The sequence below is a fragment of the Tenrec ecaudatus genome, chromosome 10, assembly GCF_050624435.1.
Source record: "Tenrec ecaudatus isolate mTenEca1 chromosome 10, mTenEca1.hap1, whole genome shotgun sequence".
Taxonomy (NCBI): Eukaryota; Metazoa; Chordata; class Mammalia; order Afrosoricida; family Tenrecidae; genus Tenrec; species Tenrec ecaudatus.
The window spans coordinates 32,163,404-32,186,143 of record NC_134539.1 but is presented as its reverse complement, the minus strand read 5'-3'; the positions used below and the strand labels follow the sequence as shown (position 1 = coordinate 32,186,143).

At 44.4% G+C, this 22,740-nt stretch overlaps 1 long non-coding RNA gene across 1 annotated transcript in view; it reads right to left on the bottom strand.

Annotated features, from left to right (window-relative positions):
* The window catches only part of LOC142457862 (uncharacterized), an 83,917-nt gene that overhangs the window by 10,119 nt on the left and 51,058 nt on the right, over positions 1-22,740 (bottom strand). The window contains exon 4 of the long non-coding RNA XR_012786393.1: positions 3,084-3,250. This is a non-coding gene — a long non-coding RNA (uncharacterized LOC142457862). The remainder of the gene's footprint in view (positions 1-3,083; positions 3,251-22,740) is intronic.

Here is a 22,740-nt window from a genome sequence, read left to right as displayed (position 1 = left end):
AACACCAGGGGTCAGCAGGATCACCTAGGATCTGCCTTTAAAAGGATAAAAAAATTCCTTCCCTACCTTCATCCTCAGACAGTAGAGGAACCCACAAGCCCTGCAGGAGAGCCCATGACTAAAACAAGGGGGAAATGCGGAGAAGCTCTGCGCTCTGAACAAACACCCTATGAGGCACCCTAAGAAGAAAGCCACAGAAGTCTCCATGATCCAGTCTTCCCCGAGGTAGATACAGGGGAGCCTGGGCTGTGTAAATGAACCCCAAACCCTAGACTGTCCATAAGCATCGCACTTGTCTTAGTGACTGTTTGTCATTCCTTGGCCACTTCCGCCACTCTTTTCCCCGTCACTCTCCTCCAGTAGCTCGTGCCACCCAAACAGATAGCCCGACCTGGGTTCCTACCCTCCGAGGGCTGCAGGACACACAAGTATGTGACAAAAATTGGTAGCTCACCAATCCCTGCCCATACCTCTCAAATAGGACTGAAACTTGCCATTTTCCTTAATAAATGGGTTGGTAACAAAGCTCAGCCGCACATAGATATATACACATGCATGCACATAAGCAAAGTGCTGTCTGCTTGCCTCTTCTTTTCTCATCGTGATTGGTCAAAGGGTTAGAAAGAATTGTATGGTTCTTCCTGTTGAAGAATCAATGATATCCACAGTCACCTATATCACCATTCCACATAACTCCTTCCAGCCCCATCCTGGTCTCTAGTTTAAGGGAATTGAACAGAAAAACTCAGGGCTTTATGAGGTGCATTGAGGTTAGAGATCAGTAGAAATTCAGTCATGGCTCTCCATGATGGCCTCAACCCTTTGACAGGTAATACTCAACACCCCCCACACACACACACACACAAAGGTGGTTCAGAAATCAATGCATTGTTGGCCTACCCACAGGTACGAACGTTAATTGGTGGCTGAGAGGTATCTAGTGTCTACCATCTTTGGAAGGTTTCCAGGAGAGTGGCACAGTGCCCCATACTTGAAGAGATGCTTTTGTGAGTTTCAGAGGGAATGTGACTGGTGCTAAAACCAAGATGAAGATTCCCCCATCTCCGCTCCTGGTTTCCCATAGCAAGGTCTTCCTCTCAGTCTGCGAGCCTGCTGGTCAGTTTCCCTCCTCCACTGCCTTTCATCTGTGTAGAAAGCAAGCATCCTAGAATGCACATCGGAGTCACAGGTAGAGAGGGATTTGTCCGCCAACCCAAGGGCTACCAGGGTAAGAAGCAGGCCTGGAATGATGTAAAGGATCGTATGTATATCTGCAATGGTTTTGTTTATTTGTTTTACATGCCAATCATCCAGACCACATCACTATCAGAAGGACTTCATGGTATTTGGCGACCACTATCAAGTGCTATGATCTGTATCACAGCAAGAAGGTCCTGGACAGAGGGGAGAAACAAGGTGGACCAGTCCTTGATGTCATAAAAGAGACCGAGCTTAGTGCTTGAATAGTCATCGATTGAACCCCTGAGACCATGGCCCTTACTCACCTTGCCAGAGTGGAAGTGAACTCAGCCCCTGGGCTTCAATATTCAGCCAAGGACTAGACTGTTCTATCAGTGGGGACAATACCAATAGGTAATTATGTCCACCTCAGAATCATCAACCATTGACGATCAAAGGACAGGTTCAGAAGGGCTAGGAAAGGAGGAATGGAAAGAGGAAACAGAAACGGTGGGATAAGTGACGCTAGTACATTGAGAGGATGGCAATGAAAACATAGACTTGAATGTTTTAAGGTAAAACTGATGATCTGCTCTGTAAACCTTCACCAAACTCACAAAGTTTGTTTTTGTTGTCGTTTAAGTCCAAAGCCAGCAAGTCAACCCACAGCATGAGGACTCTTGGTGATGGGAGGAAGCAAACTCTGTGCTTGCTTCCTAAACCTGAGAAAGAAGATGGGGCTAGAAATGCAGAATCAGACATTTGGTGTCGTGTCTAAGGAGGCTTGGGCCTGAGACGAGAGACAAATGGGAAACAGAAGGACAAAGAGGTTGAGCTGAGCGTGTGGGAGGGACTGTTCTGACCACATGGTACCCTTGAAAGGCCCTGCAGCCTTGTCCCACCACAGAGAAGGCAAGAGCTGGAGGGAGATCAAGACATGTGGTGGCTTCTCTATTGTGGCACCTGGGGCTGTCTTGCTGTACTCTAAGGCACTTCAGAATCCCTCACAAGTCCATCAAATTAGGAGGAAGTGGTGACTAGACGCCCTAAAGAAAATTCTCATGCTTGGCACCATGCACAAAGTGACTGGATGCAGCCAAACCAGGATGGGAAGAAGCCTGACCCTGGCCTGCTCGGAATGGTAATTCTGCACAAAAAGGACAGGGACGCCCATGTTGCCCCAGAGGAACCAGGCAATTGCCCTCAGCCTGGCCTGCCAACACTCTCCAGGTGTGTGCCTGATGCAGTCATTCCCACAGGAGATCACAGGAGGTCTTGTGGCAGGCACATCCTCCCTGCCTAATGGGAGCTGGGCAGCTGCCCATTGGCTAGAGCAAGAGCAGAGGAAGGCCAAAGGGGAGGGAAGTGACTCGATGGGGTACAGCACCAGGGGGTGGGAAGCCAGGGTAAAGGTGTGCACATCCTGAAAGGTCCTAGCCATGGTCTCCCACAGGCAGAGGCCCATGCCAAAGGGCTGGGAGACAGAGAGATGAGCCAGACCAAGAACTTCAGGACTCTGGGTTCTCAGCAAAGTCAAGAGCCAAGAAGAGACAAAGTGAGCATCTACGAATTTCACACAGGATGCTGTTACGGGAAGGAGGCCTTGCTCGTCCTATCCCAGAACTCTACTCTGACCCTGTCCCTCCCACTACCCAGAGAGAGCCCAAGAGAGTTAACAATCAGAACAAAACAAAGCTTCATGGCAGGGCACAAACCCCCAACCTATAACCCTCTGCCCCAGAATGGATGATAGACGCTAGGACCGCATCATGGCTTGCTCATGATCGTCAGAGCTAAGGTCATGGAGGTAACCTGCCACAGTGAGCAGCCCTGACCATCTAGACCCTCCCTTGGGACGTTGGCCGGTACTCTGGGGTTTGATCAATGTGACTTAAGGGACTAACCGCAGGAAGAGAAAAATGTCTTCTCCAAACATCCTCTTCATGTCTTAAGTCCTTGAGGACAGGGGCCAGGCTTGCCTCATCTTGTGCCTGCTCACTCGATCCAAGTAGCAAAGGCAACAGACACAGCACAGGAGTGAGAGGGTGAGGCCCTGCTGAGATGCTTCTTCCTGCAGCGGGAGAGAGAGGGCTGAGTCACTGCTGTGGTATTGGTCACCCCAGTCCTCAGGGGCCCATGGCCCTAGGCAGTGTAGTCATGAAATGAAGGAACAAAAGGGGCCTTGTGCCCAGTGCAGGGTTAGAAATGGTGACAGACAACTGTGAGCTGCAGGAGGGAGATGGAGATGGGCACCCCTCGGGCAGGCCAGGGGCTGAGAGTCAGTGAGGACCGGCTCCCAACCGGACTGCAAGGGTGTGTCCGTTCCCATTCTCAGAGACAGACAGGCCATGCCCCCGGATACTTGGTCTGCATGTGAGCTCGGGGGAAGCAGGGAGCCTGGGAAGGGGCCCAAGGGAGATGCGTTTCCAGTAGGAGGATTACTGTTGCCAAATGTCCCCCTTCCCTGTGCTGCCCTCTCCGCCACCAGGACTTCTCCAGATTTTTGGCCAAAGAGCAGGCTGGGGGCTTTCCAGAATTTATCACCCTCAGATCAAGCCTGAACAGAGGCCACAGGGGCAGGGTTTTGGGCAGACTGCCTGACCCCTGGGGACCCAGACTGCGGGAAGGGAAGACGATCTTTGCAGTAAATACTGCTGGCAAACACACCAAAAAAAAAACAAAAAACCACCTCTCATTGCTGTCAAGTCCATTCCAACTCACAGCGACTTTGGTGGCATCGTGGTTATGTTCTGGCCTGCTAATTGCAAGGTCAGCAGTTTGAAACCACCAGCTGCTCCGAGAGAGAAAAATTAGGTTTTCTACTCCCATAAAGAGTTACAGCCTCAGAAACCCACAGGGACAGTTAGCTGCTGCCCTATAGAGTCATTATGAATCACCCTAAATACTGCTGGAAGCTGGGGTAAATCGGGGCCAGGGACTGGTAGAGAGAGAGATTAGACAAGAATCTTACACACACAGTCAATACCATACGGACAACCAGACACATTTACAAAGCAAATGACACAAAGTCCAAAATGCCACCCAGAAATACTACAAGAGTCTTGATGGCATAGTGTATTATGCATTGGGCTAATAGAAAGGCCTGCAGTTTGAAACTGCCAACCACTCCACGGAGGAAAGAGGAGGTCGTCTGCTCCTGTAATGAGTTGCAGCCTCAGAAACCCGCAGGGGCAGTTATAACCTGTCCGATAGAGTCCCTGTGAATTAGAAGCGACTAGCTGGTGTGAGTTCGGTTTTTGAGTTGATGCAGAGGCCTTCCCAGGAAAACACCTAATCTAGACACAGGAACACCCTGAGTCAGACATGCTCAAGCAGGCATAGGCACAAACCACAGGCGCACACACGGGCAAGCGTGCACACAGAGCAAATGAACACAGGCCATCTCATAGACCCACAGATGCCAGGCCACGTGGGTGGGGGTGTAGGACTGAGGTCATGAGGTCATCATCAGCCCTGGCATCTGGCTGGGCCTTGCCCCCAAACCTCACGATTTTCCCTCAAACCAAACAAACAAACAAACAGAACCCCCACTGCCATCAAGTCAATTATGATGCATCCCAGTCCTACAGGACAGGGTAGAACTCTCTTGTGAATTTCTGAGACCGTAGCTCTTTATGAGACTAGGAAGCCTCATCTGTCCCCCTGGTTTCAAACTGTTGACCTGGCAGTTAGCAGCCAAATGCGTAACCACTCCCCGGGCTAGAGGGAAAGAAAACCACCAACAGGAACTGGGACAGCACCTGGGAAACCCTTCTCCTTCACCTCTCTGTCAGGATGAGTAGCTATGGCGAGTCTGCAGCCCTGCTAATAGGTCGGGACTCCCTTCCCTTGCTTATTAAATGTAAAGCACCCTTCAATGGGAGGAGCCCAGGTGGCGTACTGGATTACACATTAAGCTGCTAATCGCAAGGTCAGGGGTTTGAAACTACCAGCCAGACGGAAGGGGAAAGTTTGGTGGACCCTTAGTGCGTTCATTAGATGATGAATAGATAAGTAGCAGATGTTTAGGAAAAAGCTAAAATAAACAAAAAACCTAGCAGTGATCTTTTCGAAGATAGGAGGATTTCCCAGGCAATCATAAGTCAAAAGACAACTTAGGGAAAAGGAAGCAAGAGGAAGCCGCTAAAATCAGTCAGTTTAACAGGTAGAAAAATGAAGCTTCAGATTGTCTTCGAGCTCAGGAAGGAGAACAATAGAAATCCTTCCCACTGCCTTACAAAGGACAGGGGTCCAATAAATCTTTATTGAGGAAATGATGCAAAGGTGATTGGAGAAAGCAGAGGGTTTCCTTGAGGCCACAATACCAGTATCCTTTCACTAATTCAGAATAGGCCAAAGGGGCTCATCAGATCAAATCTTCAGAACTTGTTTCTAGAAACAATGCAAGCAGTCACTAGCTCATCAAATCCACTCTGCTCACTCAAGATGGAGCCTGCGTGGTGTAGTGGGTTATGCATTGCACTGCTAACCACAAGGTCGGTAGCTCAGAACCACCCGCCCTTCACAAGGCCAGCAGCTCCATCGGGGAGAAGATAAGGTTTTCTACTCCTGTCAAGATGTACAGTTCTACTCTGTCCTTTAGAGTTGCTGAGTCAACCTTGACGCAATGGCTGAGTTTGCTTTTGGTTTTACTCAGACGTGGAGCAAACAATGAGGAATGAGAACAGGAAGCCCATGGGGAGGTAGCCACTTTCCACAATCACAATGACAAGAAGAGACTATATTACCAAAGTTAGCAGCCCCCCGAATTTGTGTTATACCCTGTGCTATGCCCAGGCCCACAGGAAAGCTACGGGCACAAACCAAACTAAAGTCGCAAACCAAAAACTTGAAATCATACCTCTTCTGTCTTTCCTGATTTGCTCGGAAAGCATGTAGCACAAGCAGTACTGGTACAGAGGGGTCGACATTTGTAAGGCGCTAGGCAATTTGGCTTCTAGAAACACGTGCCTGTGGACCAGCAACTTAACCTAACAGAGGGGACAGAAGAGCTTTGGGAAATCAGCATAACTGGAGTCTCGGAAAATTTTGGACATGCACGCAGACACAGCACACATTTGGGTGACTCAGAACAAATGAAAGTAGGACTGTGACCACTGCTGAAAGGTTATGAACAAAAGTCATTAGGCCGAGAAACGGCAGAGGGGCTACAAATGTAGCTGCCAGAAGAGAGAAAGGCATTGGATTCCAGGGTCCACTGTGCAAAGGCATACACCCAAACACCAAACCAGTTGTCATTGCGTCAGTTCCAACCCCGAGGGACCCCATACGTTCAAGAACTATTCTCCGTCGGGTTCTGAGCCCTGTGATCTTTCCGAAGCCAACCCCCAGTCTTTTCTGAGATGCCTCTAAGTGGATTTGAACTACGTCACCTTTCAGTTAGAACCTGAGTGCTTAAGCATTTGAGCCACCCATTTCCCCCTGACATCTCTTAATTGCAGACTAGTCACGGATGAACTCAAGAACAAGAAACATATATCTCTGGCATCGTGCCTGGGGTGGGTCTTGGAAGGAATTACTGGGCAGGGGGCAACGGGAAGAAGGGAGAAGTTATAAGGAGAAAGACAATCATGTCTTCGTTGGGACACCAAATGTCTTGGTTTCTGGCTCCAGAGCTTGCAAGCAATTGCTGCCCGAACTTGGCCCTGAAAGTCAAAGCATGGCGTGGACATCCTTCCCACCGTTGTTGGAAATGAACCCGTGTGGGGAATGGGATGGCAGAAAGCAAGCAGCTCTGCTGAAGGAGGACATGTGGGATTCGGGGGCTAAAAGAGTCTGACGCTGAAGGGAAAAGAAACGACTTGCATAAATGAGCTCCATACAGGGAACATGAGGAGTGCCGGACCTGAACCTGCGCAGGTACTCGTTTCTGCTGGGGGAAATAGACTCCTGTGTGTGCGTCTACAAGAGCCAAAGCAAAGAGGCCGAGTCGGTTCTGACTCACAGGGTAGAACTACCCCCTCGGGTTTCTAAGAGGGCAAATGGGAGCAGACAGTCTCATCTTTCTCCTGTGGAGTGGCTGGTGGTAGGTTTGAACTCCCGCTGTGTGGTTAGCAGACCGATGCTTTAACCCACTGGGCCACAAGGACTCCAGAGAGAGAGAGAGAGAGAGAGAGAGAATCAGAGATGGGATCAGAGACTAGGTGGGTAATTCAGGCTGAGAAAGCCAACTGGAAGGAATAGCTCACTCGCTCACACGCACACCTGCTACCCTGTAGAACCATGTCGATCTGCCCCTGGGGCTTCTTATAGGAGGAGAGAGCTTCGTCTTCTTCCTGGTAAGAAATCTCATGGTGCTCCAGAAAGATCAGGGATTTGGAAATAATGAAAATTTCCCGCAAACTTTTAGAAACTCCCTCAGATTGGTCAACTTTACAATGAATATAGTCAAACGGGACTGAGGTGAGCTGTTCTCTCTCTCTGTCTTGCCTTTGGGGTAGTGTCTTTGAAGAAAGTTAAAAGGCAACCCACAAAATGGGAGAAGATATTTGTCACTCACGTGTCTGGTAAAGGATTTGAATCTACAATATATGACACACTCTACAACCCAATCATAAGACGACAAATAATAACCCAATTCAAATATGGGCAAAAGATCTGACCACGCATTTAGCCAAAGAAAATGTACAGATGGTCATTAAGCGCATAGAAAAGACAAGCAACATCATTGGCCATCAAGGAATTGCAAATCAAAGGCTGGCTACAATGGCAACGTGTTGTAGCAGAACGCGTGTTGGCAAAGATGTGGAGAAAATGGATCCTCTCCACCCTGCTGTTGGGAGGGTAACGTGGTACAGTTGCTGGGGAAGACAATCCTGCAGTTTCTGAAGACTTTCCAAATGGCCCAGCCTAGGGGGGGTTGATCCAAAAGAAACGAACATGTATGTCCCCACCAAAAAATGTGTTCATAGCATCATTATTCATTAACTATCCATCAAGTGAAATGTTAGATCCATACAGTGGAATCTTGTTCAGCAATTAACAAAAGCCAACACTGGCATGCTACCACATGGATGCATCTGGAAAAAATTAGAATAAATGACAGAAGTCTGTCACAAAGGACTACCTCTTCTACAGTCTGTTTATATGAAATCTAGAGAGACAGGAAAATAAACTACTGATTTGGATATGTAGGAGGTTGGGAGTGATAGCTAAGGGGCACAGTTTCGTTTTGGAATGACGAAAGTACCCTGTTCATGTACATAAGGCTTCCTTTGGGGACGATAAGTGTTTTAACATTATGATGATGGTTGTACAACTCTGTAATATGCTAAAAGCAGTTGAATTATACACTATTGAATTGCTGAAACTTTTTAGTATGTAAATTATATCTTCATAAAGCTATTTAAATCAATTGGGGTTGTCTTTTTTTTTTAATCATGCTGGCTGGTAGAAGCTCTCTACCTGTCAGACAGCTCTCCTGGGTCTCTGAGATGAGCCCAGAGGCTCAAGTTCTAAAGAAACCTGAGCATATGAATGACGTCATTTGGGCGGTGGGGACCTAGCCTGTTACTGTTTGCTATTTATCTATACCAACGCACAGCAGCCTCTCTGTGTTAGCTTGAACTGTGCCATCGGGTTGCTAGGCTGTAATTTATTATTATTATTATTTTGCAGATTGAGGATTCCTGAGCATGTTAATAGTACACTTCTGTTTAGACATACACCAACTTAAAAAAAATCCAAAACTTAATTTACTTAAAAAAGAAGTATCCCATTTCTAGAGAAAAGTTAAAAAATCAAGGTACAATTCACCAAACCTTGTTCTTTGGAGAACATCATCTCCACGAGGCCGACCTGAAGCCACTCAGATTCGCTCAGGATTTAGGTTTTCCATATGTCAGTAGTGTCCGTGCTGCTGTTACTTTCAACTAATGTCTGAAGTCATTACCTGGACCTTTCCAATATGGGTTTTATCCCATTTGGCCGCAGATGGACACACGTACTTCACTAATATGCTGTAGACTCTCTGCAACTGGTTCAGCCAGTTCACTGGCAGGGCACCGCCTTTCCCTTTCGGCGTCTTTAGACCCTGTACAGTAGGCAAACGTGCTCTTGACCTTGGAGGTGCTCTGCAGCCTGGTTGACTTTATTGAAAACGGACACACGCACTTCCAAGTAGTGGGCCAGCTGGAGAACGCGCCGCGGACCCTCCAGCGACTGATGACGTCTAGGCTACAATCTTCGTGGGAGCAGAGCCCCAAGTCTATTCCTCTTTGAAGTTGTTGGAGGTTTTAACTTCACCAACCTCTTGTTGCACCGTCAGGCCTCCTTGATCCAGGCATCCTGAGTTCTGATCGGGGGTGTGCGCGCCCCTACAGACACCATAAGGCAGGTCTACAGTCTCGGAGATGGATTTAGACGATGTCAGGACTGCCAACACATGGAGCTAAGGCACAGAGCCCGTGTGCATTGTCTCAAGTTGTCTCAAGTGATTACCTCCACACTATTGCTATTGCTATTCGGTGCCATTGAGCTGACTTTGATTCATCGTGATCCTACATGCAACAGAATGAAACAGTGACCGGCACTGAAGCAGCCTCACATTATGTTTGAGCCTATTGTTGTAGCCAATCTATGTCCTTAACGATATTCCTCTCTGTCACTTATCTTCTACTTTACCAAACATAACAGCCTCTTCTAAGGACTGGTCTCTTCTCATACCCTATCTAAAGTACATGAGATTTCTCACGTCTAAGAAGCGTTCTGCCAATGTCTTCTAAGATGGATTTGTTCATTCTTGTGCCAGCCCATGGGAAAGCTAGGGTTTTTGCCCAAACCCTAAGATTATATGGTATCAATTCTTTTGGGGGTGTCTTTATTCATTGTCCAGCTTTCACATGCATATGAGAAAGGTCAGGCGCAAAATAGTCCTCAAGTAGCATCTGTGCTTTTTAACATTTAAAAAGAGGTCTTTAAAAAAAGAGAGAGAGGTCTTTTGCAACAGATTTGTTCAATGCACTACATCAGGTTGATTTCTTGACTGCACTTCTGTGGGCATTGATTGTGAATTCAAGTAAAATGGAATCCTAGACAATTCAATATTTTCTCTATCGTGACATTGCTTATTGGTCCAGTTTTGAGGATTTCGAGTAGGGGGCTGGTTTTTGGTTTGTTTATGTTGAGGTGCAACCCATTTGTCAGTCCAGGTTGACTAGAGAAACAAATCAAGGGACACCCATGTGTGTAAAGAGAGCTTTACATCAAAGAGTAATTGTATATTGAGAAAACATCCCCACCGGTCCACAAGTCTGATATTAGCCCATATGTCCAATACCAGTCTATAAATTCCTCTTCAGACTCACGAAACACATGCAATAATGCCAAATGCAGGAAGATCACAGGTCAGTGGGTGGAAAGTCTTGTGGATCCAGTGGCAGTGGAAGCATCTGAGTGCTGGCGTGGGCCTCCATGTGGCTCCTCCAGCTCCAGGACTCTGACTGACATCAGCATAGCTCCATGTAGCAGACAGAGACAGAGAGACAGAGACAGAGACAGAGAGAGAGAGAGAGAGAGAGAGAGAGAGAGAGAGAGAGAGAGAGACCTGATTCTTCTTATGGCACAATCAGGAGAGAGAATATCCCAGAATCCTCCTTACCTTGTGACCTGATTGACAAGCTAGACTCCACTCCACCCCTACACTCTATGTATCAAGTTGGCATGAAATTATGTAACTACCACACCATTCTATAGTCTTTCATCTTCATCAGGAAGTGTTTCAAATCCTCTTCATTTTCAGCAAATAAGGTTGGGTCATCTGATTGTCGCAGGTGGCCAATGAACCCATTTTCAATCTTGATGCCAATTCTACTTCATGCAGCCCAACTTCTCAAAAAATTATTTTGCTTAACAAATAGATTGAATAATTATGATTAAAGGATACAACCTTGACACACCCTTTTCCTGATATTAAACCACACAGTATTATCTTGTACAGTTTCTGCCTAGGCACAAGTGTTTTGGCGTTCCCATTCTTCATAATGTTATCCATAATTTGTTATGATCTACACGGTTGAATGACTTTGCTTAGGCAAGAAAACAAAGCTAAACATCTTCCTGGTATTCTCTGCTTTTGGCCAATGTCCACCTGACATCAGCAATGACATTTCACATTGCACATCCTCTTTTGAATCCATTTTGGGTTTCTGGCCGTTCTTTGTTGAGGTACTGCTGCAACCATTTTTAAAACTTGTCTTCAGCAAATTTTACTTGCATGTGATATTAATGATACCGTTTGATAATTCCCCTTTTCTGTTGAATCGCCATTTTTGGAATGAGCACAAATATGGATCTCTTCCCGTTGGTTGGCCAGGTCGCTGTCTTCCACTTTTCTCGGCACAGATAAATAAGCACTTCACGGTTGCATTCATTGGTAGAAACATCTGGTGGTGTTCTGTTAATTCCTGGAGCAGTATTTTTCTCCAGTGCATCTTAGACTGCTTTCTTCAATACTCTACGTTCTTGATCCTACACTACCTCCTGAAATGGTTCAATATAAACCAATTACTTTTGGTTTAGTGACTGTATTTCTTCCATCTTCTTTTATGCTTCCTACACCATTGCATATTTTGCCAATAGATTCTTTCACTAACGCAAATTGAGGCATGATTTTTTATCGTTCATTTCTCCAGGTCTTGATAAAATGGAAGGGTGGCGAAATAGAGGAAGCACCTGGATGAACTGGATTGACCCAGTGGCTGCATCCATGGGCTCAGGCAAAGGAACAATTGTGAGGATGGTGCAGTGTCATACAGTGTTTCATTCTGTCGTGCATGGGGTCACCATGGGGGGCAGCTTACGTGATGGCAACTAGCAACAACAGCTGCTCTTATAAAAATGTATAGCCTTGAAAATTCTATATTGAGTCACTATGAGTTGGAATTGACTTGATGGCAGTAGGCTTGGTGTGTCATAGTTCAGTGATAGAACCCCTGTTTGGCATGGGTTCAATTATCAACAAATGCACTTCAAGTCCATTCCCAGCAAATGCACCATAAGTGCACCCACCACATATCTGTCAGTGGAAGCTGCATAATAGGATGATGTGAACAGGTGTCTGCAGAACTTACAGACTAAGAAGAAAAGCCTGGCAATCTACTTCCCCAAACTCAACAAGTGGAAACACTGGAGATCACAGCAATCCAATCCCACTGTGCACGAGCTCTCCATAAGCTGGGTCAACTTAGCAGCCAACAACAGCAACAGCTGAATTTTGTTTGCAATTCGGGGATTTGAAAAGCAAAAGGTTCAGGTTAATCACTTTGCTCTTGTTAATAATCGGCATGCAGACTTTACTGATCGCCTGAGAATAGAAAGTGGGTGTGGAGGGTCTTTTGAAGCTGTGAGGAATAAGGGACAGCTTCTTAGTAGAGTCTGATAAAGAGCGAGTCTGGTTTGTTTGTTGCAATTGAATGATTAAACTCCCAAAGTGAATTTTGAAAGGCAGCTGCATACATTATAGAGATGGTGATTAAAAGTAATTACTGTTGTTGTAAATGTTTTGCATTTTTTCCAGCACTTTGTATTTATAAAGTGGTTGGTAATCACTTATTAGCTTTTCTCCACCCCAATAGTGTGACACGAGCAATTACTGCGGATGTTTGTATGAGTCCTCTGGGAAACAATTTGAGCTACTTCGGCCACATACTAGGATGGAGAATTTAAAATCCTCATCGCAGCAAATTTCAAACAGTTTTATTGGAATATAATTCACACATCATATAATTCAATAGTTCAGTCATATTAAGAAAAGTTTTACAATCGTCACCACAATCAACGTTAAAACATTTTCTTCTCTCTTGTCCTCATTATTAGCTCCTATTTCCCCCAACCTTGCCTACCATACCCCCAAGAGACCATCAGTCCAGTGACTTACCGTCTCTACATATTTACCTCTCCTAGATTGCATATACAGTATATATATATACACACAGTATATGTGTGTATATATATATATAAGAAACTAACAACAACAACAACAAAGTAAAGAAAACTGCTATAGAAAATAAAGTAGAAAATGTCAAAAGCTAGAGCAAACTTGAAATGGATCAAAATGGAGATAAACTGATACAGTGTTAAATTTTAACCTGCCTGATTTCTAATGCATGATAGCAAGACTATTCACCTTCCTAGTCTATGGTCAGCAGAGATTCAGTGGAGGCTTATAATAGGACTATTTCCTGTGTGTGTGTGTGTGTGTGTGTAAAACAAAGCAACTTTTAATGGGTCAAAAGGGAGATCAAATGATATTACATTTTAACCTAACTTCATCTTTTATTCACTCACTTTGCAACTTAGGGAATTGAAAATGAGCACTTGATGATTGTCATACCCTTTATTTGTACAATGAATAAATAACTCATGGAGATGAGAACATTTCCTGCTTTGCTAAATTAAAAATGATATTATATAACAGTACATAGCAATAATACTAAACTCTCTAAACTCTAGTTTTCTCAAACTTTGTCAGAAATAAAATTAATAGTGGTATCTTTATCATAGAATTTCTACATGCAAAGAGTATAACGTAGTGTGCCTAGTGTATTTGCTTAATAAATGATTAATAAATGTGAGTTCTCATAACCACTAGAAGAAACCCTTTTCAATTGATCACCTCCATTTGATTGCTTTAGTGTTCTTTTTTTTGACTAAAGATTTCTACAGATGTACATCCTCCAAATATCAGCAATATTTACTAAGTGACTTCCATTTATCAGACATTGTTCTTGAAGCTAGGAATAAGATGGTGAGTGAAAACGGAGTTGTCCGGGGAGGGAGGGGGCAAAAGGAGGAGCTGACACCAAGGGCTCAAATAGAAAGCAAATGTTTTGAGAATGATGGCAACAAATGTATAAATATGCTTGACACAATGGGTGGATGGGTGGATTGTGATAAGAGCTGTATGAGCCCCCAATAAAAGTATTTTTTAAAAAAATAAAATGGAGTTGTCACTGGATAGGGCAGAGGTTGCACACTGGTGCATATGGGAGCTGGAGGCACAGGGAACCCAGGGTGGACGATACCTTCAGGACCAGGGGTGTGAGGGGTGATGCTGGGAGAGTGGAGGGCGAGTGGGTTAGAAAGGGGGAACTGATTACAAGGATCCACATGTGATCTCCTCTCAGGGAGGTGGATGGCAGAGAAGGGGGGGAAGGGAGACTCCGGATAGGGCAAGATATGACAAAACAACAATCTGTGGATTATCAAGGGCTCATGAGGGAGGAGGGAGCGGGGAGGGAGGGGGAAAAAAAAGAGGACCTGATGCGGAGGGCTTAAGTGGAGAGCAAATGCGTTGAGAGTGATTAGGGCAAAGAATGTACGGATGTGCTTTATACAATTGATGTATGTATATGTGTGGATTGTGATAAGAGTTGTATGAGCCCCTAATAAAATGTAAAAGAAGAAAAGAAAAAAAGAAAGAAAGAAAATGATTAGGGCAAAGAATGTACAGATGTGCTTTATACAATTGATGTATGTATATGCATGGATTGTGATAAGAGTTGTATTAGCCCCTAATAAAATGTTTTTTAAAAATGGAGTTGTCCCTCCTCCTACTTGGGGGGAATGCACACTATTGGAGTGGAGAGGTTACTCTACCCATAAAGAGTTACAATCTAAGAAATCCACAGGGGCAGTTCTACCCTGTCTTAAAGGGTTGCTATGAGTCAGAAATGATTCAATGGCAGTGAGTTTTAGGTAAGCTGGGATCAAGAGGACAGAAGTCGTGGTTAAAATATATGCAGAGAATGTGTGGAAAGAGAAATTTGTATAGGAAAAAATAGTAATTTTCTATAGTATATGATATTCTTATATATAATATATTTAAAGTATATGTATTAAATATATTATATATTAAAATATATTTAAAATCTCACTGCCAGCAAGTCGATGCCAACATATAACAACACGACAGGGCAGAGAGTAGCACTTACCCTGTGAATTGCCAGGACTGCAAGTTGTTACAGGAATAGAAATCTCCATCTTTCTCCCACAAAGTGGCTGGTCGTTTTGAACTGCTGGCCTTGCAGTTCACAGCCAAACTTGCCACTACTATGCCACCTGGGTAGGATATAGTTATATACTATTCCGTTTAAATAAAATTACTTCATAGATACTTAATTTACTTTGTTTTAAATACACTTTTGAGTTTGTCATAATTGAAAGAAAAGGTTATTTTATGTATTATACAAACAATAGTCCCACTATACAGAAATTATGAACAATTTTAAAGCCCAATAGTTTTGTTACTAAAATTATTCTGTTAAATCTGTTTAGCAGACATTTGCTGAAGATCGTTTTGTGCCGGCCATCTGTGGTGGTTGCTTGGTGCCGTAATTGGTTCTGCCTCGCAGTGACCTGACGTCCAACAAAAGGAAGTACCACCCATGCTGCGGAACCCTGACCAGTGTCCTTGGGTGTGAGCCCACTGTGACAGCTGCGAGGTTAGTGCACCTTGGCAAGGAAGGATCTTTCACTGCCCCACTACTTTACCAACCATGGTGCCCTTTTGCAGGGGCTGGTGTCTCCTGACAACAACAAAGCACTTTAAAATGGACCAAACAGGAGATCAGATGATAAACTAGTACATTTTAATCTGACTTCGCCTTGTATTCGCTCACTTTGTGACTTGGGAAGCTGGAAAGTGAGCAGTTGGATGTTGGCTTACTCTTTCATTTTACAACGAATAAATAACTCCTGGAAATGATTCAACGCATTGCTAAGTTAAAAATGATGTCAGTTAACAGTACATAATAATAATACTAAACTCCAGTTTTGCTCAAACTTTGCCAGAAATAAAACTTATCGTGGTGTCTATATCATAGAATTTCTACATACCAAAAAGCTCAACATAGTGCTTAGTGTACTTGTTTAATCAATGGTTAATAAACATAAGCCATTATAAGTACTAGAAGAAAACCTTTTAAATCTATTGCCTCCATTTGATTGCTTTAGTGTTCCTGTCTTGAATAAAGATACATACTGATGAACATCCTCTATTTCAGCAATACTTACTAAGTGACTTCCAGTTATCAGATATTGAAATCTGCATTGAACGCCATTTTTTCTGACAGAGGCCAAAGTATGTGAGATGAAATCTCACCACCTTTGCCTCTAAAGAGCATTCTGGCTGTACTTCTTCCAAGACAGATGTGCTTCTTCTTTTGGCAGTCAGTGATGTTCTTTTGGTATTGTCAATATTCTTCACTAGCATTGCTTCTTCTCTGGTCTTTCGTATTTAATGCCGAACTTTCAAATGCATATGAGGTGATTGAAAAGACCATGGCTTGGGTCAGGCGCACTTCAGTCCTCAAAGGAAACTCCTGGCTTTTCAAGACTTTCAAAAGGTCCTGTGCAGCAGATGTACCCGTGCAATGTATCATTTGCTCTCTTGACTGCTGCTTCCACGAGCACTGATTGTGGATCCCAGCACAAGGAAACTTGGCAGCTACCGTCTTTTCTCTCGTTCTCATGATGTTGCCTCTGGGTCCAGTTGGGAGGATTTTGGTTTTCTTTACATCGAGCTGCCATCCTTACTGAAGGCTGCCATCTTTGATCATCATTCGCAAGTGCTTCAAGTCCTCCTCACTATCATCAAGCAAGGGTTGGGTTAACTGCAGCTTATTAATAAGCCTTCTTCCGAGCCTGAAGCAACATTCTTCTTCACACCATCCCCTTCTTTGATTATTTTGTCAGTCTACAAATGGAATAAGTCTGGTGAAAAGATACAACCCTGACATACACCTTTGGACTTTGAACTATGCCGTATTCCCTTGTTTCAGTTGCACAAATGCCTTTTCTCGATCCAACTACAGGTCCTGAGTGAGCACAATGAAGGGCTCTGGAAGTCCCATTCTGCTCAAGGCTCTTTTACTTCATCATATCTCCCATTTGCCTTAGGTACTCTATGATTAAAAGCAAGTTTCAGTGTCTCTTTTGACGTCCACTTTGAGCTCTTTTTTTCCTGTCTTTTTGATGACCTTTTGCTTTGAAACCACTAGATGCTTTGCTTGAGAAAGATGAGGCTTTCTACTCCAGTAAAGTGTTACAGTCTTGGAAACTCACAGGGGAGTTCTACCCTGTTGGTGGCATTGAGTTGTGAGTTTTTGCTTTCTTCACCTATGATGTTCTTGATGGCATCCCACAGCAACTCAAGTGTTCAATGAGTCAAATCAGTTCTTGCGATGTTCTTAAAATTCAGGTGGGATATACTCAAGGTTGGATTTTGGATCTTGTAAACTGGTTTTAATATTCTTCAGTTTCAACCTGAACTTACACAGAAGTTGTTGATGGTCTGCTCCAAGTCCCTGGCCTCATTTCAGCTGCTGATATTGAGTTTCTCCATCATCTCTTCCCACAGATGTCATCAATGTGTTTTCTGTATATTCCATCTGGAGACGTCAATGTGTATAGTCACTTTTAGTGTTGTTGGGGAAGTAAATGTATGTGTGATGGAATAAGACCCAGTCATTTGTCTTGCAAAAATTCTATCTTGTTTCATTTCCATCGCCAATGGCATATTTTCCAACTACTGTTCTGCCTGTCTCCAACTTTTATATTCCAATCACCAATACTTACCAATGCATCTTAATTGCATGTTTGATCAACTTCAAACTGAGGACATTGGTAAAATTCTTCCATTTCTTCATCACCAGCTTTAGTGATTGGTGCATAAATGTGAACACTAGCTGTATTGATGGATTTCCTTGCATGTGGTAGATAGATATTATCCTATCATGGAGAGCATTCTACTACAAGCTAGATCTTGATGGGTCCTTTTTGATGATGAGTATAAAGTCATTCTCTTGAATCTATCATGCCTGGCATAGTGAACCACATCACTGCCCAATTCAAAATGGCCAGTGCCAGCTCATTTCAGCTCACTGAAGCCTAAGATATCAATCTATATGGGTCCCATTCCATTTTTGATGACTTCTAATTGTCCTAGATTCATACTTTGTGCATTCCACATGCTGAATATTAATGGATGTTTGCAGCTTTCTTCCCTTTTTGAGTCATTCCCCCATCAACAAATGAGGGCCCTGAACTCTTTCCTCCATCCGTGGTATTATGGCCAGCTCTGCTTTGAGAAAAGGCTTTTCCTCGGTCATTCTTTGAGTGTCTTCAGACCTGAGGGGCTCCTCTTCTACAACGCCCTCTAACAAAGTCCTTCTTCGTATTCATGAGGCTTTCAGTATGTGACAATGTTGCTCTGCGATCCATAAGCTTTTCAGTGGCTCATTCCTCAGAAATGGACAACCTATTCCTTCTTCATGGTCTGTTCTTAGTTTGGAAGCTCTGCAGAAACCTGCTCCTTTGGGGTGACCTTGCTGGCATTTCACATAACAGTGAGATAGTTTCCAGCAACACACAAGCCACCACAGTGCAACAAACTGCCAGAGAAGTGGTGGCAGTAAAGGATAGACAAATGTTAATGTGGGTGAAGGTGAAGGCAATGCCCAGTAAGAGGGAGGTTAAGAATCATGGGGGAGGCAAGAGAAGACACTGGGAGATTTGCAAGAATGCAAGACAAGAGAGGCGAATGCTGTTATCTACACCATCCTGCAACACTGGTGATCTACAAGTAGATGCTTGGACAGACACATGGGTTGAACAAACGGGTAGAAGATGGAGTATGGAGTATGCCCATGAGTATATATAGACTTGACAGAGATATCCATGTATGTGTATTTACTTCTGCTGCAAATATATCCACGAACATGATACAGTAGACAGGGAACAGAGTTATAAAACTTCTTGTCATAACCAAATACCTTGAGGAAATAAGTTTCAGGGACAAGGGACCAGTATGGTAGTTTCAGGAGACATCCAAACCAATGGTATAACATAGATCACAAAGATAAGCTTGTACATCTTGATTTAGTGAGTAGCGACTGGGGTCTCAAAAGCTCCTGAACAGCAATCTATGGTCCCATTCTTGGTCTCTTGCCATCCAGAGGAAATGGTGACAAAAAATGGAAAGACACATGGCAGCAATTTGTCCGATGCTAGCATTGGGCTCCACGATGTTGGGACCAGAGGAACGATGTCCAGCTACAACTCCCACCTGCTCTGAAAGGGTTCACCTCAGAACAGCGGTTCTCAATTTGTGGGTCCCGACCCTTTTGGGGGTTGAATGACCCTTTCGCAGGGGTCGTCCAATTCATAACAGGAGCAAAATTACAGTGATGAAGTAGCAACGAAAATAATTTTATGGTTGGCCGGGGAGTGGGGGTCACCACAACATGAGGAACGGTATGAAAGGGCCACAGTCTTAGGAAGGTTGAGAACCACTTCCTAAGAAGGATAGGGTAGGAGAAAATGTATAACCGAATCAAAATTCATAAAAGAGACCAGGCTTATGGGTCTGACGGAACCTGGTGCAATCCCTTTGCTCTTCAGATCTGGAACTGAACCACCCTCATGGTAGAATAATCAAACATTTAGCAGCAAACGGGTAGCATTCATTCAAGGACAGAGTTCAAAAGGTTAGGGGGGAAAGGGAATGGAATCAGGAGCTGCAGGAGGAAGTGGGATACTCCACGGTCCGTTGAGAGCACTGCAATCGGATGAGTTGAATTTGAAGATTTATGAAATGTTACATGCAAAACTATGATTGGTCTGTAAGCTTTCACCTAATTCACAATGAAAGGTTTGAAAAATAAAAGGACAGCCAGGAGTGGAGTGTATCCTTTGGACTCTAAGATTTCTGCACATTGAACCTCCTTGATCCACAAAGGAGCAGCCGAGGAGGGTGCGGCAGAACCAGGAGTACAGCTATCAGAGCCAGCCTCCAGGCCCACGAAGTGAGTAAAACTGAGTGCCTGCGGGCAGAAAACTCACTTGATGAGTGGGGTCCACCCAAGCACTTAAATGGGGGCAAGGGGCAGGTTTGCCTACCTGTGGTGCTAGATCTAAGTATCTTCAGGCCTAGCCTCACTTAAGATGAAGTGGAGGGACTTTGGGGTATATATCAGTTGAGCTGAAAGAACTTTGTAACATTGTTTCAACAGTCAAGGCCAAGTGGCTATGTGGCTGAGCTCAGAGCTGTATACTAGAGAGAGTCATGTCTCCAGGTCTAGCTGAAAAGAAATACTCCTTCCCTAAGAACTGTATACCGAGCATTTCTGATCCTAAACTGTAACCTGTTAACTTCCCAGATAAATCCTACAAGCATGAGTGTTGTCTGTGAGTTTTGTGTTTGCGTTGCAAGGTTTTATTAAATCCAGTAGAGAAGTAGAAACTGCCTTGTGAGTGGGAGTGGTTGATGTCAGAATTGATCAAGAACATGGGAGGTCTGACTTCTGCCTCAGGAATCAGCCTTTGGGAAGGCAGAGGCGGTCAGATACCACCCCCACGCCATCTTTACACCTACACAAAACCAGTGTCAGGCACTGAGAACTTAAACTTCAGACTTGGATTTTAAGCCCCTAAACCTTTTAGGGAGACAGCCAATTTCCCCGCCCCCCCTTTATTTTATTTGGGAATTCTAATTTTACTTGCAAAAGAGGAGACGCAAATGTCATTTTTATGATGATGATGTTACAACAGTGAAAATGTAGGAGTGTGAAATGTGTAATGCTAGAGACAAGTTTAGTTTGAAATGCAAATATCACAGCAGAGTAGTCTGGGTATCCAGATCTCTGCTGACATCCTCTGCAAGGGTTCTGATGGCTAGCCACTTCCGTTGCCTAATGAGTATTCAGTGGAGGTGGAGGAGGAGGGAATACGATGAGAGAGAGAGTTAGGGGAAGGGAGCAGTCTAAACGTGTGTGATTTCCTCAGCTCTTCTCAGGAGGTTATTCACAGAGCTGGGTATTTACAGAACTGAATTCTTCCACTGTAGTATGTGTACTTGCGAGTTAACTGAAAACTGGTGGTCATAGTACATACTGCTACTTAGGAAGACCAGGGACAGCAAAGGCATCACTTAATAATGCCTGCGAACATGCTTACGTCCACCTTCCGTCCAGAATTCTCGAGAGGCCAACAGCACAGGTCAGCCCACATTCATCTGTCTGCTCCCCCACCTCCCTTTCTTTGTCCCGCATTTGAGACTCTGTGGTAGGCACTGGAGATCGATGAGTAAAGGAAAGCAGACAAATGAGTCCTACCATGCTCAGAACTTATATCTTATGATGGAGACAGACTAAATGCTACGAATTTTAATATTTTCACATTAAACTCCTCTGACAACCCACAACACTCATGTTCCCCGAATCCAAATATGTTCTCCCTCAGCGATGCACCAATAGAGCCCCCGGGAAATGACAGGAGATGAACGCCACTGACCACAAGGAACATCTGATAAAAAGGGAAGGCCCTCCAGAAGGAAAATGGAGCAAAATCCTTGTCTTGTGTTGAGGACAGAAGAGTGGAAGTAATCCAGGAAATATTCCCATTGTAATATCCCGACCTTTTACAAAGTTCCTTCATGTTCACAGATTCTGGGGATTCGGATGTGACCGTAGGATTAGGATGTGGCGGTGACAGTATTCAGGAGGCAAGTGATCAACAGCACAGCAGGCGTGATGGCAAGTGCCTCCACAGAACAACTCACAGAACCCTGCTGACTGCCGATGGTCTGGGTCTGCTGCACAGGGGCTCAAACAGGATGAGGCACACCCAGTAGTCACATGAATTTCACAAAAAGAGAGGATAGTGGACAGAGGTCAGCAGAATGAGATCACTCAACTGGAAGCCAGTGGAAAAAGGCAACACCACAGCTCAGCCATATTTTGTAGGGACGATAAGGAAACTCCTTCTACCAAGGCACCATGCTTTGAGGAAGAGGAAGGTAAGTAGAAGGTCATTCGCTTGACAACTGAACTTTGAAACTGACCTTCATATTTACCAATAACAAATTACTGCACATGAAAAACCAAAAAGTAAAACACAAAATGAGAATGAGAGGTGGCTGAACAGATAGAAAGAACTTATTTAGCATGGGAAAGTTTTCACACCAAGTGGAAACAATACCATTAATTGATTTGCCCCCAGAAGAATTTATTTCAGAGGAAAGCGCTGAAACTATAGCTCATGGAGAGAGACATGTCTGATCAGAGCACACGGGAGCAAATGAAGGAAGAGGAAGAGAGAGTGGAGCACATCCTAGCCCACCAAGCCCTGAGGAGGATATTTCCACTTACAGCAGCCAATCCACAGAGAAGACCATATGGCCCGCCCCACTATGAGACACGACATCCCTCACTGACCCATATCCCTACAGGGGACAACACTGGACACACAGTGTGGGATCCCGCCCAATCTGATCCCACCACACTGAGGCAAAACACTAAGAGCATGCAACAGAACAGCAATGGGAACATAGCAACAAAGTCCTCAGAGTATACCATAAACAGACTTTGGGGCCAGGGCTTGGCGCCGCTTCAGACTCCACCGGAAAACACTCCTAAAGGCCATTAGTCCTTGAACTAACTACAAGCTTTTCTTTCTTGTTGTGTTTTGGTTTGGTTTTTTGTCATTGGCTTGTTGTTGTTTTGTTTTCTTTTGTTGTTTTGTTTTGCTCTGTCTTGTTTTTGT